We start from the raw sequence: 21,181 nt of genomic DNA, 5'->3' as shown, positions 1-21,181 counted from the left end.
GATAATGAAGAACAATTTTATATAATATTATTAAGGGGAAAAGGAAATAAAGGTATGGCAGGAAATTTAGCAAAAGGCTGCAGATTTTAATGACCTACATGACCTGACTGAAAGAAAATGCCCTGTTGACAATGGTGAAAGCAAATGATAATGTCATAAGAGATTGGGTTTTAGTGAGGTCCAAAGGTGCAGTGGAGAAAAGAATAGAAAGGCAGAAAGCAACCAAAAAGACCAGAATGGTATTAAGAAGAGGAGTACCAAATTAAGCACATGAAAATACAGGAAACAAAAACTTGGAATGTGAGTAATACAAAAAATTAGCCTGAAGGAATAAAAGAACTATATATGTGCATCTGTGAATTTTGTATGTATTTTAAATTATTATTAAGTGTTATGATTCTAGCTGAAAAAGCTCCACAATCCTGTTTTCAACATTAAGCACCTGTGTTAGCAAAAAGTTCAAAACTGCGAATGTTTTATGTAGTAAGAAAGATACATTTCTTTGGAGATAATGATAAACAGAAGAGTCATGAAATCTGCAATTTTGTTCTGTGTTCATCTGTTCCAAAGCTGTTGGGGGGAAGGAGGGGTTACAAATGCTTATAAAGGGATGTACATTGATAGCTTGAATCCTGCAAGCTCAAATAGAGGGAGACCCTCCTTGTTACTGTTTTTATGACCTGTGAGCAAAATTCTCAACCAATGTTTGAGCCACAGCCTCTGGCCCTCACCTCTGTGCCTTTTATGTACAGTTAATATATCACATATTTACCAGGTGTACAGGGAGTGACTTTTTTTAATATACACACACATTACTTGAAACTGCCTAAACAAACCATGGGACCATTTATCAAAATATGCTGGGATGACTTTTAAGCACCAGAGACTTGCATAGCTGGACTTGACAGATTTATGGCATCACCTTTTCCAGCATGTCTTTCAAAGAAGTTCTGCCCAGGAAAATATGTATTCACCTTATAAGGCACTTGAAACTCAGCTGGAAGCAACAGAATGCCCAGAACTATTTTCTCAATATGATTCCTTGGGAGAATATCTTTACTGGAGATTAAATAACCAAGACTAAGCTATTGAAAATAAAACTGGTTTATAAAACTTTTTTTTTTTTTAAATTTAGAATAACCAGACTCCTAAACTCACTTTCCCATCCCACACCAAAAAGGACATAATTTGAGGTACAAGAAGGGAGAATAAACATGGGAAGACATCGAATGTGGGAGAAAATTCATTACTGGAGAAGAGACATTGAAAAGACTTGTATGGTACAATTTGTGGAGGAGACACATAAGTTTGGATTTCCCCCCAGTGGAGTCAATGAGAGCAGAGCTATCTCATGACAAAGCTTACTAATTAACAAGGAGCATTGAGAAAGACACAATACCCAGCACGCATTTCTAGTACTCCTCAATACAATTGGATGATTAAAGACACTAAAAAGCAGCATTTAAAATGCAGCTGCTGTGTCAAAATTTGTAGGTAAACATAATACAGTTTGGGGTTTTTTTTGATAAATCTAACACTTTTAGAAAAACGGGGGTTTTGGGACATGCACAGTTTTTGTGCATGTGGACCAAGTAAACAAATGTCTGTATCAGCTCAGATTAACTGCACAGTTGAGTTTACCTGTGCAGGATGTTACTGAGACAAACCATAATATTATGTGATATAACATTAAAAAGAACAGTTAAAAGAGAAAAAATGTTGCAAGTACTTAAAATTTAAGGGAAAATATTTTAATTGGTAGTAATGTGACCAAAATGGCACCATCTTAATACTGCTGCCAGATCCCTAATTTTCCACTTTCCTTTATCATTTGTCACTGCTGATAAAAATGCTGTATATTTACTGAAAATAGCCTGGACACTACATTGCTTAACTCTTTAAGAGAATTCATGATCACTACAATATCTTTGAGCTTGCTGTTGCTTTCATGAGATTATTACAGCTGTGAAGAAAAGCTGTAAGTGAAATACATCAATTTACGGACCAGCTACATTTGTTCACAATGATCAGTATTGAATCCCTGCAGCCTTTTAGTAATAGTCGTAATAGTTATTATGCACAATGAGGTAGTCTACCATTATTAGAGCAACAAAGCATCAGCCTGGTTTCTTCATTTTAGATCTGCTTCTTGATGTTAATCAGGAGTAATGCCTTAAGCAAACAAGTTCTGTGATATTTTCCTCTTTTCACTAAATATAAGCTGCAGTACCTTAACATGCAGAATCATCTGTGTCTATCCTGCACCTTAACCTTGCATGATCTTTGTAGCTTAATGTTGGCCTGTCTTCACAGCTGTTTCATGTTGGTTAGATATCATCTTCTTATTATCTCTGTTGAAGTCTGTCAAGACTTCAAAAAACACCCCCAGACACACAGGTAATTCTTCAGGGAGTTTGGATTTGATGAGTTTTTAAACCTTTACTTTTTCCTGCGAGTTTAGGCTGTAACATGAACATTTTGCCACTTTACTAAATGGCAAGGAGGTAATAGGTTCTATTTTTACAATTTAAATCTGTCTCTATTTTTATCCTTTCTGTGTCTGTTTATTCTTCTGCAGCTACATTTTTCAGTATTTCCCTTTTTGGCTACAGTTTTTCCACTTAGGGTTTAAAAAATTTGTATATCTAACTTCTAGGCTGACATTTTCTCTTTAAGTAAGAGAAATCAGTCTTTCAGAAATCTGATTTAGTACTTTCACATTATAGGCTACATATTCTGTTCTTTATATGCTTCATTTCCATGAGATATGGATTTGGAAGATCTCTAAAAAAAATTATTCTTCTTCCTGTGTCTTTTATTGTATTTTTAAATTTTATTATATGTTTTCTATTCTGTACCTGAGCCTATGTATCTGTCATCCTGATTCTCCCTGTAAATAGGACTGGGAGAACTGCTAAGCTTCTAAGGGGCTGTGTGGGAATGTCTAGATGTTGTCTGCATCTTGGAGCATCCGTTTATTTTGGTCTGTTGCTGTGAGATTCTTTGCAACTTTCTGCACTTAACATGAGCTGCCTGCTCCTCATTCACATTTTAATATTGTGTTTTAAAGTGTGTTTAATGGCAACAGAATTAATGAATTGCCACATTATGAGATCTCAGATGATAGCTCAGTTCTTACTGTAATCATGTTTTGCAAAGTTTTCATTATTTTGAACAAACATAATGCTGTGGCTATTGACTGAAGAAAAGCTTTGTGGTGACTTCTATAACTACTTCTGGTTTTTGCTGGTTAATTTAAAAACATAAAGATTCAAAGCAGATAATTTCTATCAATCTTTGTTAAAAAGGTGGGGCATATTTCCCTTCAGGGTTATCTACTTCATGCTCTGTAGGTGACAATTTTTCATAACTTAAGTAAAACAGCTATTCTCAAAATCAGATTCAAACTGATTACATACGCTGTTATAAAACGGAAATGTAATTAAAATATGAAATGCAACCTAAAATGCTGTGGTTGAGAAAGTCCACACAAAATAGTGAGCAGCTATTTGGCTACAAATGTGTATCCAGGCATGCAAAGAAAGGACAAGGCAAGGATATGTTATTTTAACTGCAATATTGCAGTGCAATACCCCAACAATCTCATAACTCTCTCTTCTCCTGTGCCTGTACTATTTGGTTGTTTCTCACTTCCTTCAAAGTACAGAAAGTTTATTTCTGGGTCCATGTGATCTCAGACATATCAAAAAAGCTCACTCTAACTGTAGTTTTGATTTTACTTCTAAGCCTGTTATTCTGCATCACTCCACATGGTGTCTTCATGGACCGTAAATCTTTAAAAATAATTCAGAAGCCAGTTCCCTTTGAATCCAGCCTTTCATTCTTCCCTTCTGTCCTGTGCACATGTGTATTAATACACAGCTCATGTCTGACCCATCTGTGATTTGACAAGATTTAAAGCTGTTTACTGTGAAGATTTGATTTTTTGTTTTCTTTAAGGAAGGTGACCCAGTAAATGAATCATTTTAAGTTGCTTTAGGGAGTTCAGTATGTTAGAAGAACATGGCTTTTGAAGGCTTTGAATTGATTCTTTACTTTCTAAATACATTCAGAAGCAATGTTGTTCAATATGTTACTGTAGATTAATGTAGTACAATATGTACTGTAGATTCCCAAGTAAGACAGTGGGATAGTGGAACAGCATGTGAAAAAAATCCCTGAGAGGAAAATCAGAGGAATGGAGTTTTTTCAGCCTGAAGAGAAGAAGGCTTGGGGTGATGCAGTTTCACTCTTTCAGTACTTGAAAGTGCAGCCGTGGTGGAGAGGAAGGTGCTTTCTTCTTAGGCATGCACAGGGACAGGACAAGAGGCAATAGGCACAAGTTCTTCAGAAAAGAATCCCTGTGGACACAGGCAAGATTTTCTTCACCATGAGAACAACTAAACTCTGGAATAGGTTGCTCAGAGAAATGGTGGAATGTTCTCACAGGAATTATTAAGAGCTTGACTTGACAGACCTCTGGGGTAACCTAATGTAGATCCCTGCTTTTAGGAGTTTAGAGCAGGTCATCTTAATAGCCACCTTTCAACATGGACTATTCTATGTTTCCATGGTTGTTCTTGTTACCTAATTTATGAAGTTGAATGTTGGAAATAATCTGTCTTTTAAGGAGAAGATTCTAATGTTGCTTTTAGCGTGCTAGGGAATTGTTGTGATGAGGACCCAAAGTGTAGTGGTATACAATATACAGGAAGACAGAGACATAGGGAAAGACATGCAGAAAGAAGTAAGACATTTAAAAAGAGTATGATCTATAAAAAGTCATCCAACCTGGCAAAATTTTTCACAGGTTTCTTCTCCCATTTTGTGACAGCATCAGTTGCAGTGAATGTCTTAGTTACTGAGACTGTGTTAGAATGCAGATAAGCTTTTAAAACACTTCCCAGACTTTAGTAAGCCAGAGTAGTCACTGTTCTCACTGTTAATGGAGAAAGTGTCAGTCTGCATGGGCCACCTTTTCTACTGAGAAAACTGTAGAAAAATATTCCACCTAATCTTGGAATTCAAATATTTGATGCTTATAAAGCAGTGAGATTTTTGGTTTTGCTTTATCAAGACAAAATTATTTTCATATGTAAGAGCTGTCTGGAGACCTGGGTCAGCTATTACAAAGTGGACTTTTTAAAAGTAGGTAGCTCAAAGCATGACAGCTAATATATTCAATTCTTGGTGTACCTTGAAATTAGAAAACCAGGATAAGAAAGCCTGGAAGTCCTCAAACAATAGGAGTATAAATGCAGCATTTTAAAACCTCAAGGTGAATGTACATAACAGTTTTCACTGAATAAATAATCCTTAATAGTGATAAAAAGAAATGCCTACACTGCCTTTTTTTTTGCTGTAGAGAAGACACTACAGAAAATGAAGCATAAAGCATAAAACTGTAAGTAAAAGGGGAAACGATATAATTTTTTAAATGACATCACAGCAAATTGCCAAAGACAGTTTGGAAACCTCAAAAAGCAGGTGTCACTATGTCTTTTATGTAGCCACTTGCTGGTGTTTCAGATCCAGAACTCTGTGTTCCATACCTTGGCTCCCTCTCACCCTCTGAGTTTTATATGCCTTCCTGTATGGAATCACCACAGCTCCAGCAGGAAGGGAGGACATGCTAGTGTCTAACAGAGGAGGCAGAGCTCTGAGTCAAACCTTGTAAATATTCTTATTAAGGTTGTAAATAGTTTCATTGAAATAAATCATAAATTAACTTACATGCAAGACTGCAGTTTTTAAGGAGGAAGGGTTTTTTCTCCTGGTCTTTGTCAGAATGCAAAACTAGCTGCTGCTGCTTACAATGAAAATGTTCCAGTTTCTTTAGAGAAGAAAACCTATAGTGATGCAAAACTCTTCCCAATGCTTCCTTCTTTTTAGGTACTTGTGGAATAAACTCAGAGCAAATTAGTAATTTTGTTAATCAAAGTCCTGCTGGGAGCTGGAATAAATAGCTGTTCACAGTGAAATAAATGACAGGTCTTTCAGTATTATTATTTAATAGAAGGTAGGATTTCATGCTTGGCATCTTTCATATTATGTTTTTGAAATCTGGTTTTGCACCAGCTCATCATCAGCTGATGAGCTGGTGCAAAAGAATACAAACATCTCTCATTCCTCTTTTAAAATGAATTTATATATTCTATGTCATGTAAAGCAATTTTAAAATCTTAATTCATAATTTTTTCTTCTTTTACCTCTTGTTTATCATATGAGCAGACTTTTGTTCCAATTGCTTCAAGTACAGTTCTTGAGGATCTATAAGATGATTTAAATGCTAGAAGATTTGGGTCTGAAGCGCCATTTTTTCTTCTGTATTGAGAATTTCCAGGTCAGTTTTGGTAATATAGAAATAAGGTGTAAAGGGTACGAACTATTAACAGGTGCCACTGGTTCATAGCCATTATGCCAAAATTAAGTTTGCAGCCGCTCACAAAACCACCATTCCATGACCTCAGTCTCTGAAACAAGTTTCAATCTCCACTTTAGCAATATCAGAAAGAAAGTGAATCTTAAATTCTGTTAAATGAATAAGTATCTAAATGAGTGATGACTAAAGGTTTATTTACTATAGTAATTTACATTTCAGTAACTTGCAAAGGTGGTTTTTAAGAGAATTTTTACAGAAAACTTCTTGTGAAGCATAGTTTAAAACAGTGCCCATTTTGTTAAAGGCCTTGATAAAAACCCTTGATAAAAACAACAATCTTGCATAACTGACAAAAAAACCCACATACATTTTGCAGTATTCAAATTCTGCTTTTCAGAGAAAGTGATTAATCCCCTCATCCACCTTTTTATTCCATCTTTCAATGCTATCTGAGAAGCGTACAGATGTTACTCATTTTCACCACAACTCTGCAAAAGGAGTGATTATTACCTTGCTTAGCAAAGGGGAGACACAGATTTGAAGGACTGCATGTGATCCTAATTAAAAAAACAATTAGTGATGTAAGTCAATCACTCTTCAGATCCTGGCTGCCAGTTTTGCCTGCAAAAGGAAGCCAAGACTGAATTCCATGAGCTACTGTGGGTCGTGGTATGATTTCTTCACTGAACTTGGCATTAAACATTTCATATGTTTAGACATGACTTCCAGTAAGGTAATTAGCTTGTTATCTAGAACATGCTCTACTGGCAGTCTGTGAAACACTCAGTTTAATTGATTTTGAGCATTGCATAGGAGTTCATAAGTGTGATAAGGGATGAGAATGAGCTTGAAGAAAAGACTACTAGTAGTAGTAGTAGTTGAAGGCTGTATCATAATGTAGTCAAGAACAATGGAAATTAAAACAATTTCCAATTGTTCAGTGCTTGATTCTACACACAAATAATACTTTCATAATTTGATTTTTTATGGATAATTTCTTAGCTTAAAAAAGAGAACTCAAAGCCCTAGAGCCACATAACAGTGAGGGACAAGTCCCTTTTCCTGTATTTCTCCAAGTAACATTTAAACTTATTGATAAATTTAAAGGTTTCCAATAGGTGCAAAAGTCTTAAGAATATTGAATGTTTTTCAATTACGGTGAAAATTTGTAGCAGAACAGAGAAATAAGATCCCACTATGAAATACTACTGTGGAATGATATGGTAGAGCAGAAACTTTTTTGGCTTGTGTTGTGTTCTAAATGTGTATCAGGATGAAGTATAATAATAATAAAAATAAAATAATAAAAACAAATAATATATGCCAGAATAATAAAAATAAATTGAAAAACCAGTGAATATAATAGTTTGTTATTTTATACAATTCCTTTATCAATGCAATCACATTTGCTAATCCAATTTGTACCTTTACTGATCAAATCTTTTATATACTAATTCCAACTTAACTAACCCAATCTTCTCCATTTTTTTACTTACACTGGTATTTCTGCACTTGTGACTTTAAAAAAATACATATATATATATATATATATATATATATATATTGCTATTTATATTTTCTCCATAATCATGTATCCGAGTGTCTATGAAGAGCATACTTAGAATGCCAGCATAAATCCATGTCCAAAAGGAAGATGGGAATTTCTATGCTCAGTGGCATATGCAATAACAATAGAAACATATAGAACCATAGAGTACTTTCAGTTGGAAATGACCTTTAAAGGCCATCTAGTCCAACACTCCTGCAATGTCTCATCTTCAGTGGGTTATCTTGCTCAGAACCTGATCCACCCTGACCTGGAATGGTTCCAGGGATGGGGCATATACCACCTCCTCAGGCAATCTGTTCCAGTGTGTCACCATTCTCTTTGTAAAAAATTTCCGTATATCTAGTCTAAATCTACCCTCTCTTAGTTTAAAACTGTTACCCCTTGTCCTATCTCAACAGGCCCATCTAAAATGTCTGTCCCCATCTTTCCTGTAGGTGTCCTTTACATACTGGAAGGCTGCAATAAGGTGTCCCCAGAGCTTTCTTTGGGCTAAACAACCCTGATTCTCTCAGTCTGTCTCCACATCAACATATGGTTTAAACCTTCTGACCATTTTGTGGCCCTCCTCTGGACTTTCAATGTAAAACAGCACAAGGAAACAGCCTCTTAAGTCCACTGCTTTTTTCCTTTTCGTTTTGATTTGTAGTCTGGAAAATTCTTGGGACTCCTGAAATGCTTGTGGTCAGTTTGATATTTCCCTAGAAATTGTATTTTATAAGATTACCTGTCCAACCTATATAACAGCTATCTCTTTAAAAGTCAGTAGACATCTGTGTAACACTGTATGGTGGAAAGTCAGCTGGGACTAAAAAAAAAATAAAAAGGCTATTACACTAATTTATAATGTGCAAGTAAACTCATATTTTCTTCCAAATAGCTTTATAGACAACTGAATACAAAACTGTTTGCAGGAGACCTAACCTCATAACCTGGAAAAAATTAAGGATCAGAGTGGAACTTTTCAGATAGTAGTCAGGGAAGTAATATTTCTACAGCCTTCCTGCTTAAAAAGTCTGTGCCTTTTCTTCCCCAATTCCCAATACATATACACACGTTCTCAAGAAACAGTATGGTTTGTAGAATAGATTAAGTTTTTTTATGTAAGGTTTTTATATTTTTGATGTTGTAAAATCAACAATCAACTTTCTGAGAGAAGAATCTAATATTTAATTTAAGGATTTCCAGCTCTTTCCTGTCTCTCTTCTGTTTCCCTCTCTATTGTTCCTTTTGTGCTGACTTATTCTAACTTGTATTTGAAATTAACAAGGTGGGTTATTGGGATGGTTGGCCAAGTGATTGCATTTTATTCACACAGTTCTCCTTATAAATTGATAAGATGTTTCTTCAAAGTAGGATGCATATCTATGATACAATTAGATGCACACCTCATTTTAAAATTTTCTTTAAAATTCTGTATATTATCTTATATTTAATCTGCAAAATACTAAGGAATTTTCCTGTGTGGAACAGAAATCAAAGCAATGATAAGGTCTTTTTTATGACATTTACTTCAGAAAGTCATAAACACTTGTTAAACTTGGCTGGTTTTACACATTAGTTCACACGGGATTTCATTTGGATTCCATGTAGCCAAAACAGATGTGTTTTAATAGCAATGGAAGTTGATTATAACCTTTTTTCTTGAACAAGCAACTTTAATCGATGTTTTGTAGTTCAGATAAACTCTAGTGACCTGCCTCAGAAAGTCTGAACACCTCTTTTGAGGCTAAAATTGTGGAAAGTGCTCTGAAATAATCCTTGATGTGATTTTTCAAGCAGTGACAGGTCAAAATGACTGAAGGGGACTTTCTATGGAGAAGTTAACGAGTCTTTTCCCATTCTGCTCTCATTTACAGTCTGCCTGAAATTCTAGGAATCTTACCTGTCCAGCTACTGCTTTTTCTGTAAGACAGCCCCCATTGCTACAATCAGCATGGGTTTTATAAATCCCTTTCATAATGAGATGTGTTGTGAAGTAGCAGAAATTTCTGTTGTGAACTTAATGAACTTCACAGCCAAATCCGTGGAGAAAAGACAGGAAACACAGGGAAAGAGCCAACACTTCTGACCCCATTCAATTTCTTAAATTTCATATTCTACCCAAGTTTTATGGGAATATTAGTATTTCTACTCATTAAATGAATCTTAGTGAAAATAGGAGGCTCTGATAACTGTTCATTCATTCTTTCCACTAAAATTTTAATTTTCCTAATTTGTACTGGCATGTAGGTTCAGATACAGTGAGAAATCAAGGTGCAATTTTACAACTCCTGGGTACATTGAATTTTGATTTTCACAGAGGTAAGGTCTATTTTCCTTTGTCTATTTTCTTGTTATGGAAAACGCAGAAAACCAAGAGCACCTTTAACATCATCAGAGGGCTGCAAACAGATCTGGGTTAGTATTTCCATTCATACCAAATGGTTTTCACAACAGACCTGATCTGGTTGTTTAGGTAATTCTTCATTTTTTATGGAAATTTTTGCGTCAATAGAGAAACGACAGACAAACTTGCTGTGAATGCTTTTGTCTCTGTACTTTCTAGTGTGTTTTGATATTTGATTTTGATGTTACAGGATATTGTTCTTTAAAAGTCCTTGTGCTCTGCTCTGCCCTTTTTGTGACCTTCAAAGAAAGTCAAAAGCCCTCTTCTATGTTGGTGCTCTCCTCTACCACAAAATACAAATACTCTTTCCTGGAATATTTGCTAAAGTCCACGGGATTTACTTTTCTAGTTGCTTGTTCATGGAGAATATTTACAGGAAGGAATATGTCTCCTCTCTGTTTGATTTTCAATTCCTGAAACAAAGATTTTAGCCTCTTTATCTACTTCACTGAATTTTTAGACAAGTAGCATGGTTCATTCTTTGTCTAAAACCCCTTGACCTCATTTTTTTAAATGACGTCAGCTTATGTTTCAACACTGACACTGAAGAGTACATTAAATCCTTCATGGATCTTTTGTAATATATATTAAAGTTTATGTATTGTATGCATTATTCTCCAACTGATTTGATAACTTACTGAAATATATGGTAGTTTTTAAAGTCAAGAGAAAACCATTTTTTTTTAAAACTGAGAAAAAACTAGTATTTATATAGATATCATAATATTTGCCCAAATGTAAATTGAGTAGAATTACACTTAACAATTAATTCCTGAGCTATTTTCAAGCACAAAGTGCTTGTCTTGTTCTACTGCCTTTAAATTATCACTAAAACTGTCACGGTTAGTACAGGAAACTTTAAAAATTGTATCTTTACAACTTAGATTTTAATGTAGGAACCTTTCATAAAAACTATATTTATTATGTGTATAAGGAGAAATTAATGGTGATAATGCTACATATAATTTTATAATCCTAGAAAATGTTCTATTTCTGAAATTCCTGAGGGAAAAATATTGCAATGATCTTAATTTAAGTTTTATAATCCCTGCCATTTGAGCAGTTGCAAATAAAAATAAATATTGTCCTCTAGGTTATCAGTATGAAAAAGAATTCCAAGAAATTGCATGTCTTTTCATTCTTGTTGGCACCATGACTTATAAATTTACATTCAAAGAAATTGCATATATCATTCTGACATTCTAATGTACTGAAACTTTTCAGATAGTACCAAAACATTTTTTGTGAGCACACAGTTCTCTATTTGTACAGAACAATGACTCATTTTAGCCTACTGCAATTGTAAACAAGAAGAAATTGTTCTAAGAGCACACATGCCTTCCTGCTACTGTTCATTTTAACATTTAGGACAGGGTGGAGCAGCCACAGAATTTTCACTGTCAAATCTTTTTAATTGTTGGACTTCTATCTTATTTTACAAGTTTTTAATAAAAAAATGTACGCCTGTGGGATTAAATACCTTTTACAAAACTGTTACTTAAAAAATTTTTTGTTACAAATATTTTGATTATCTTGTCTTCCTTTTATTTAAAGAAACCAAGGCTGACCTTAGAAAGTGAAGTATGTCTTAGTCTGCTCTAGCTGATTTAAGTAGTAATACAGACAGCTTTATTTCTGTGCTGAAAATATATTGATAATTTTTGATTGTTGTTTTTATTTGGTAATAAAAAGGAAAATAAATTAGAGGCTATACTTAATAAAGTTTGACAACATAAAATTTAGTTTTTTAAAGAACTTTCCCCCTAGATTACTCTACAGAACCCAGTTGTTATTACTATGCAACTTCACAGTGGGTTTGAAGTGAAAGATTTATTAAGCTCTATTGCTAAAAAGGAATCTCAGCCAATCTAATCTGAAGTGAGGGGAAATCTCAAATCCCATTCCTCAGACTATTTCCTCCAGTCTACAGGGATGCAGCCTCTTACACAGGATCTGCAGCACAAAATTTTCTGCTGGAGTTAGTTGCTCATGTCATTTTTCCTTAAAATACAAGTTAGGCTCATCCTTTCTTTCATGAATATAATGTGGTAGCTGAATCATATTCTGAATTTAATTCACAGCTGTTCTTGAAGGCACTAACACCAACATCCAAGAGGATTTCCTGATCAGTATGTGAGAGATTTCTGCCTGGGTACTTGCTACCTTTCCTGAAGAAGCTGTGCAGGAAGTTGTGAGGGGTTAGTCAGGGCCACCCAGCTTCAAGCTGGGTGTTTGCTGAATTCCTAAATCAAAGCATGCTTTCACTTATAGCTTAAAAAAAACCCAAAACACAGAAGCAGACAAGACTGAAATTAGCAGTACTTATGCAATGTAAATTTACTTATTGCAATTGACTCTTATTTGGATGCCCAGCACTGGTCAAAAAACAGTTTGAAGGAAAACAAATATTGCCACTATTTTTTTTCTATGAAAATTCAGAATGAAATTATGAGACAGAGTTCCTGCAGAAATTTAGTTCAACAACAATCTTTGCATATACTTGACTGGTGTTTTAAAATTTTCTGTGATACAGATACATTCTGGCAGAAGAGGCAGAGTCATAATAAGCCCAATGCATATTAAGTGTGGAGGAATATTTTTTAATCCCCTTTAAAAAACTTCCAAAAATATATCATGATTCCAATTGACATTGTCTTTCTCAGAAAACTTCTTTCTGAGAAATAGTGAAGATGAATTGTCCAAGAAAAAATCTTACAGCAAAGTCAGTGCTTGCTGTAGGAGCCCCAGCTATTGAGATGGTTCAGTCTCTGCTCAAATGCAGTGTAATGGAGGAGACATCTCCTTTGGATGATCTATGGATGTTTCTTGCTACAGCCTCCTCCTGGAAATTTCGTAGGTGAGGATCTACACCTCTTTCCTGGTTTCAGGACAGGCAGGATTTTCACTGCTATTATTAAAACCAAATTTTGAGCTTTTCACTGTAGCTATAGTTACTTGGTGAGTAAGGTCAAGAGTTTTAGTGAGAATAACAATGCAATGTTAACCATGACTTCGGTTGGTGATAAACAACTGAGGATTTTTTCATACTTTAGGTACATCAAGTTCAGAATTTAGTCATTCTCCACTTGTAGTCAAGAGCAGGATACCCATTCCCTTCATATATGCAGAGTTGAGCCTTGGGGGAAGTAACAGTTGGCTCCAGGAATTCTAGCACAATGTATAAGGAGCTGAGGACAGCAGCTGGCAAACAGTAAATAATTTAATATATATCTTTCTTATTGCAAGCCTAGTTTTCACTGCAGCTGATTTAATCAGGACCAATCACACTGACATACTAACATGCACTCCGGTATCTGCCCACCCAAAAGTTCAGACAAGTGACCAGTTATTTCAGGAGCAGCTGTTTTTCCAGCACACTTATTTTTCATTATGTGTTCTTAATCTTGACATATTTGTTTCCTCCTCATTTGTTTAAGAACAAAGGCCAGTTTATGTAACTGCCTGATTTTTCATAGCTTCCTATTTGCTTCTGGAATAAATCTTCAATTACTTAATCTGCAGGTGAAATCACAAAAATTTTATATTTAAATGACCCTGTCAATCAGTGTGAGGGAGAGAGCAGTCTTAGTTCTTCAAAATTCTATTGTTTGGGAATTTCTCACTGTGAAAATGAAACACACAAACTTAGAAGTATTTTGCTGTGATTTGTGTACTACTCAGAGAACACATTTTGAGTTTTACAAACACCCTCAATATATTAGGAATTTGATAGGTTGGGGTTTTTTTTCCTCAAGGAACATAGACTAAGTATCAGCACTTTGAACAGTCATAAATTTAGAAAAGATTGCTTACCTGAATATGGAAGAAAACTATTTATAAGCCTTAATACACATAAGCCTACAATATAAGCCCATATATAAGCCTACAAATCTTACTAAATGGGAAAGTCTAATAGTATTTTTTTTAATTACTGTTTTTATTACTTCTGGTCTATAACCAGCACCACAAAACAACATGACATTTGGAACATGACTTTTTTTGATATTAAGTGAGTTGGAAAATATTTCAAGAGGCTATCTAGCCCAATCTCCTGTTCAAATCCTCTCTTACTGCTTGTGGTGTGAGAAATGCTGGATATTCTGGTGAGCCACAGTTAAGAAATTACTGGCTTAGTAATAAGAGCAGCACATTTTTTCTTTAATTAGTCTTGGTTTCCCTACTCTGCATGTAGGAGTTCCCTACTCCTTTGAAATTCTGGTGAGTAACCTGATGCATAACTGCAATCTTGACCAAAATCATGCAGAAAATAAACAGTTGAGCTATATGTAAAATTCAGAAAGCTGAATTGTTTCAGTTTTCAATCTTCAAGCCCTATTCTCTCTGGACTGCTTTGAAATTATTTGGGAAAATCCTTATGGAATTTTGTCTGAGATGTGTGCTGAGGCATCAAACAGGGAAACGTCTGTCTATCATGGAAAAAATTTCTGCATGACTGCTCTGCACCCTATGCAGTAACTTGTTCAGCTCTGTACTTATCCATAACACTCATAAAACATGAAGAACAGATATTTCCTAGTGACATCCTACCATTTTTGGTGACCTGGAAAAAAATATGTCAAATTAAAAACAGATTATCACATTTAGATACCGTTTTTGGATTTTATTCCCAACACACATCCCACAGCATTAATAATTGTTAAATCTGAGCAAAGTTTTACATTGGCTGATGGTCAAAATGCAGGATTAATGCTGCTTGCTCAACAGGTCTTAGAAAGCATTAGTTTTATCATGTAGTAATTGCATAAAACATAACTTTCTGATAAACTGAGGAAAGTTAAATTTTAGCACTTTTATTATCTATAAAAAATAATTCCCTAAATCCTGCACTTAATCATTTGCTAGTTAATGAATGGTTTGTTCAGCAATTCTATTGCTGGTTGCAATATTTAGTCAAAATTATCTCCTAATGTAAAGACATTCAGAAGGGTTTTTTTTCTATTGACTTTGTGAAATGTGAGATGAGGTGTGGGTAAAGATTAAGACAGCAACTGCTTTCTGCAGACTTTTGATGGGGTCGTGGGACCTGCAGCTTACAGGGTTCTGTTCCAGCTCCTGGATGGTATTGGAAGAGTATGAGTTATTTACTCCTCAGGAATAATGCATGCCATCACACTGCAGGGTACTGTATTTCAAGTGCTGTTTTATGACAAGATACTTGGTAGCAAAAAATGCACTAAGATTCTAATGTACAAACCCTATTTTTACTAATAAATAGGTATTTTAATTTTTTTTTTATTTTAAATTTTTAACCTCAGTTGAAGAACTGAACAAAAACATTCACTATCTGGATTATTTGCAAAATAGTTCTAGACATCTGATACTAAATGTCCTTTTTATAAACTATTCTGTTTCCTTTGAGAAGGTTTTAATGTGAGATATTGCACAGAAGAAAATTGTGAGGGCTCTACTTGATTACAGAGAGTGTGGTGAGTTCTTCTTGTTTCCACACTTCATATTTTTAGTCTTTCATCTTTAGCCAAAGTCTGAAAGTTCTACTCACATCTCTCTTAAAAATCCTGGGAGGAGAGGTGGGCATAATTCCAGCATCCCTTCTAATCATACCTCAATGTAATCTCTTGTAACATCAAAGCAGTTGGAGGATGATGAATGGAGGAGACAAAAAAAAGAGTCAGCTAAAGTTCAGTCTCTGAATAGGCTGTGCTTGCTGTTACATTTGTATGTGAGGAGGAAGGGGGTGATGGTGTCAAACTAATCACATGGAAAACTTGGCTTTTCCTGAAATAAGGTTCATATATGCCTGGATAATGAATTTTTAAATAACTATTTGCCTTCATTAATGTAAGAGAAAACAGTTCATGAAGGAATTCAAGCTAGTGATTTTTAGCCTTTAAATATCAGACACCCGAGTTTCATTTCTAGAAGCAATGTCCAACCTGCTATATGGCACTTTTAGACAAATTTGCAGCTGATAAATCACTTGTATTGCATCTCTGGGAGCCAAGTATGGAATACATATATTGAATTGATTTGCAGAAGTAGAAAGAAACTGACGCCAGATGTGACTTGTTCTAACACTTGAAAAATCAGTCACAAACCATTTGCTTGTCCAGTTAAGGCAGGTAGGAGAGGACATTATTGCTTGCATAAAAGCAGTAAGCATTAAAGTCCCTCACAAGAAACAGTCAATGAATGCTGAGACCATAAGAGCATAGACTTCCCCCCACATCTCTTCTGTGCACTCTGGTGAATTATTTACATAAATTCTGCTTGTTTTTGCAGAAGACTTGTAACAAAGTCATCACTTCTAGCCCTTCAAATCCTGCAAAATACTTTCTGTGGATCATGCCTTGGACTTTTGCTGATTTCTTGAAAAGAACATGTCCATTAGAACATAAAAAAATATGTTCTTATTGATCATATCCCAAGAAAGTGCTTTCTAGCTTCGACACTTGTCTACATGATTCTAACTTTGTCAGACAGTCTTTTACTGAGGTATCCTGATCAGTACCACAGCTAGTGTTCCTGAATATCTGGTTACTTATACATTATTTATCCAGGCAAAGGACTTGGGTTCTTCAATTTCTGATCCTCCTGATGATAGCTATTCTTATGAGAACTTTTTACCCTTTTCTATCTACAAATCTCAGCCAGTGGAAAATGTCAGGAATACTGGAGTAAGAATCAGTTTGGATGCACTAAGAATGCAATATTTTACTCTGTATTTTACTCTTAACAATTCACAGATAGACAGTTTTCCATTGCAACAATTTAACTGAAATTTATTTTAAAATTTGGGCATGAACACCTTCACCAACTTTTGTTTCTCTATTCGAATGTAACATCTGTGACTGAAAAAAAGCTATAAATTTCCTGTTTATTACCTACAAAGTTATTTGCATGTACCTGAAATCAGTTAATTTATGCCTGGAAAATGACATTTTCAATAACTATTTGCCTTCATTAATGTGAGGGGAAACAGTTCATGTAGGAACTTGAGAAACTTGGTGTGGTTGAAGATATTCTTGCTCATTGCAGAAGGGTTGGACTGGATGGCTTTAAATGTCCCTTCCAGTCCAAACTATTCTGTGATTCTATGGTTTTCTGCAGAGGTTCTTCATACAGAGCAATAATAAAGTACAAAATGTCATTTCGGGGTGAAGTGTAGACAAGAAAATTCTTTTATTTATTCCGTTTTTATGGCTATAAAAGCCTTCACAGATAATATGAAACAGAGTAATGGAAATCTACACTTCAGCAAAAGGAATGGATAAAATTTTTGAACTCTAACTTACCTAGATAGTCACAGAATCAGGAGTCTGGTTTAATTGAAAAAATAAATGTTTTGATCCCATCTTATCTGGGTCTTATTCCATAAGAAATTGAATTAACATTGACTTCGAAATTAAATCCAGCAAGAGGACTGAAACTAAGAATGTACATAACAAAGTGTGTATATGTAGTAGATTTTCACATCCTTCAGTTAAAAGAGGAAGAAATAGGAAAATATTTTTGAGGAAAAAAAAAACAACCAATAAATCTTGTTCACTCTGACTAGACAGAAAAATTTGAGATCCTTTTGAAGATTTGACACTATTTTTGAATGTGAACTCATTTGCATGTTCCCAAAATTGCTTTTTGCAGATGGAAATTTTATTAGGTAATCCTATCACAACTTCTGTATACACTTCAGGTTCACCTGCACTTAAAAGACCTATGAGTTTGGGTATTGGGTACCTGTATGCCATTGCTGGTCTTTCCAGTTCAGCAAAAGAAAGTGAAAAATTAGGTTATGTTGGTGCTTTGGGCTATAGTGATGGTAAGTAGAAAAGCACTCTTTGAAGTATCAGAGGTGCAAGCTCACAATTCAAGTTTCTGGATTTCAGGTTGTGAACTGACTAGAAGATTTAGGAATAGAAAAAACATTTTACTACTCTATAGTTGTCATTGTGGGAATATGATTCTTATATTGTGAGTTTATTTCCTATGATAATTAAATGCTATAAATAAGCCTGATATTCCAGCACTGTTAGACTTCAAAACTGTATAGTGTCATTTTTTTGTTGTTAAAACTCTAAATGGTCCTTCCCCAAACAAAGCAGCACTTGCTAATTTCTATTTCAATACTTTTTAGCAATGATTCACTGAATCCAAAAATCCTTTTCTGACACAAGGAGATGGTGTGAAAGTTTGGAAATTTCTTAATAGAGCTCACAGACCTAGTTTAAAGGTGAAAAATATCTTTTTCCTACTATCTCAATTTAAATCAATGAGGAAAAAAGTTTAACTTCTGGGCAGATGAACCTGTGCCTCATCAGATATAATTCATTCACTATGATTTCATTGTTTCTTTCCTCCTTCATATACGATGAGATGATCATACCAACTTGTTCCAATGTTTATATGAACTTGTTGATCTGGACTTTCTAGGAAATAGAACAGTGTTTTCTTCCTCATGGGTAAACACGTAATGCGTGATAAGGAAGCATGCTTGCAGATATGGATTTATGAGAGAAATTTCTTTTTCATGTAAGACAGCTGAAGCAAAACAAACTCAGAGCCAATCTGAACAGTTTTCAAGCCCAACCAACACAGCTGCACATTATCCTTGTAATCAGTACCAAGAAAAGTTGCTCTGTGGCTTGGATAACATCAAATTTTAATTCTGTGAGGGTGCTTTGACTGTGAAAGGGAGTCTATATGCTTAGCTGGGCATCTGTCCAGCCATTTAATTCATGAAGTGGCTTTCTCTCTACTTCAGGTGAAGTGCTCTAATGACTTGGTTGGCACAGGATGTGTGCAGTCTCAACCAAAAAGTTCCAGTTTTCTGAGACTTGACTTTTTGCCTTTGAATAGCAATTGAAACACACCTCCTATTAAATACCCTTCTGTACATTCCTCTCACCGCAGTGCTGTGTTATTGAACAAACTAAACCCATGACATCACTTGATGAGTTCAAGGTACTCAGCACCAAACCATTCAGGAAATACTCAGACTATTGCAGAATCAGGCTCCTAATTACAAACTTATGTGCAGTGTTCTGGTTCATTTCTATTACTGATGTTCCATTTCAGTGGCAATTTTTTTTTCTCAGTAATCCACCTTTGTGACTCTAAATATTCTCCAAGGACAAAAATGGCTACTGCAGAATGCTAGCCAAGGTTCCATAGCTGAATCTCACATGCAACTAAGAGTATAAGGTTGTGACAGAAGTAACTTCTATCTTGTAAAATGTTATTGTCTCTATCTATTAGGAAAAAAAGATTAAAACCTCATTTTTATGCTACTCTGCAGTATAATGGGCCTGACACTTTAGACATCAACATGCAGCCTTTTGGGGTATTTTCTTGCACAGAAAACAAGTTTTTTGATGGTTGGACACAATATTCTTTTTTAAGCTAAAATTCTGGATAAAATAATTACTAAATTGTTGGTACTTTTATGAGATAGTTTCTAAAGAAGCATAAGAGACTGCCACAAATTGATTTGCAATCTCTAGAATGCCTACCCCAGAAGTCAGAAATGCTGTATAACTAAATAATGTGAATTTTAAAATAGGTAACTAATGCATTATAGTTTTTGATGTAGGAAGATAGAGCTATTACTAATTATCTTCAACTGCAGTTTTTCCCTGGGACCAACCAGCAATAGGACTGTGACTTCCCTTTTGGCTTCCTTCAGAACTGTACCAGCCTTATCTCTTGCTGACTATGATTTCTGGCATAAATCTGCTAGTCTATGCACAGAAGAGAACAACCAAAGGCTCTCTATATTCTCCATACAATCCTGGTCCCATTTAAAGAGTGCACAGAATTCTTTCTAAAAGTAGGTGATCCGACTAGAGATACTGTGGCCTGTTGTGATGTTTGTAGAAATGAAGAAGAAAGAAGCTTGTTATGGAATGCCATGTTTGCTTTTATAAACCTGGTATTTACATACCCTTTAAGGCTTAGTTAAGCAGTTGAAATCTTTAGGAATCACTGTAGAAAACTGTGAACATGGGTAGTCCATACATCTATATGATTGTCCTTTGATACCTCTGAGACTCCACCAAATTCTTTGTTATATCAAAGAGTAGTCCATTATTATCCATGTATATACTCATTTTTCAGGAGCTTGCCTAGAGTGGGCTTGGCTCATGTGGAGGTTGCATTTGATTCTGTTAATGTGAATAATAGAAACTGAGTGTTCTGTGGTTAAAAATAGTACTTGAAAACTATCCTTATCTCTTTTATATTCTGCTTCTGTAAACAAATAATTAGAAGTAGAACTGCTAATACTATAAATATGTACTCATTTTTTACTTATAGTCAGAATGCAGAAAGTATTTCAGCTAAAGACTCCAACCAAGATGGTGCAAATATTAGTACTTCAGTTCCCTTTACATGCTCCTGAAGTACCAATGGCTCTGCATATACATTGAAATACAGATGGCTTTGCTAAGAGTCTTACAACAGCTGAAGAACAGCATGTCTTCAGGAATGCTTTTAGCTATGTTGCCCCTAGTATGTCCTCTGTCATGATTCTTGAAGGATGCTACAAAATACTGCGCAAAAAAGTTATCCTGAATCCTTTCCTTTATAGTGATTCTTCAAGCTCCTGTTGGAAACTGTGAGAAGTTTCAAACTTTTATATTCTGTCTTCTATAATGACATGTTATTTTGCTACATTTATACACACAAAGAGAAGGACACAACCCTTCCTCTGGTTCAGTCTATCTCGTTCTGTCTGTTTTGGGGAATGGAAACCATGCAATTGACAGAGGTTTATATTTTTATAATGTTATTGCTTTATTAGGTATTTTTAGGGATATCTTAAGCCTAACTATGTTTCTAAATACAAGGACTTATTGAGTAAACAGGA

The 21,181-nt window shown here is 35.0% G+C and overlaps 1 long non-coding RNA gene across 1 annotated transcript in view; it reads right to left on the bottom strand.

Moving 5' to 3' along the window:
* Nucleotides 1-1,034: 1,034 nt before the first annotated feature.
* LOC119701647 overlaps nucleotides 1,035-21,181 on the bottom strand; it is a 46,315-nt gene continuing 26,168 nt past the window's right edge. The window contains exon 7 of the long non-coding RNA XR_005257119.1: nucleotides 1,035-4,361. This is a non-coding gene — a long non-coding RNA (uncharacterized LOC119701647). The remainder of the gene's footprint in view (nucleotides 4,362-21,181) is intronic.

Source organism: Motacilla alba, chromosome 5, assembly GCF_015832195.1.
Source record: "Motacilla alba alba isolate MOTALB_02 chromosome 5, Motacilla_alba_V1.0_pri, whole genome shotgun sequence".
Lineage (NCBI taxonomy): Eukaryota > Metazoa > Chordata > Aves > Passeriformes > Motacillidae > Motacilla > Motacilla alba.
This window is presented reverse-complemented; position numbering and strand designations above follow the sequence as displayed.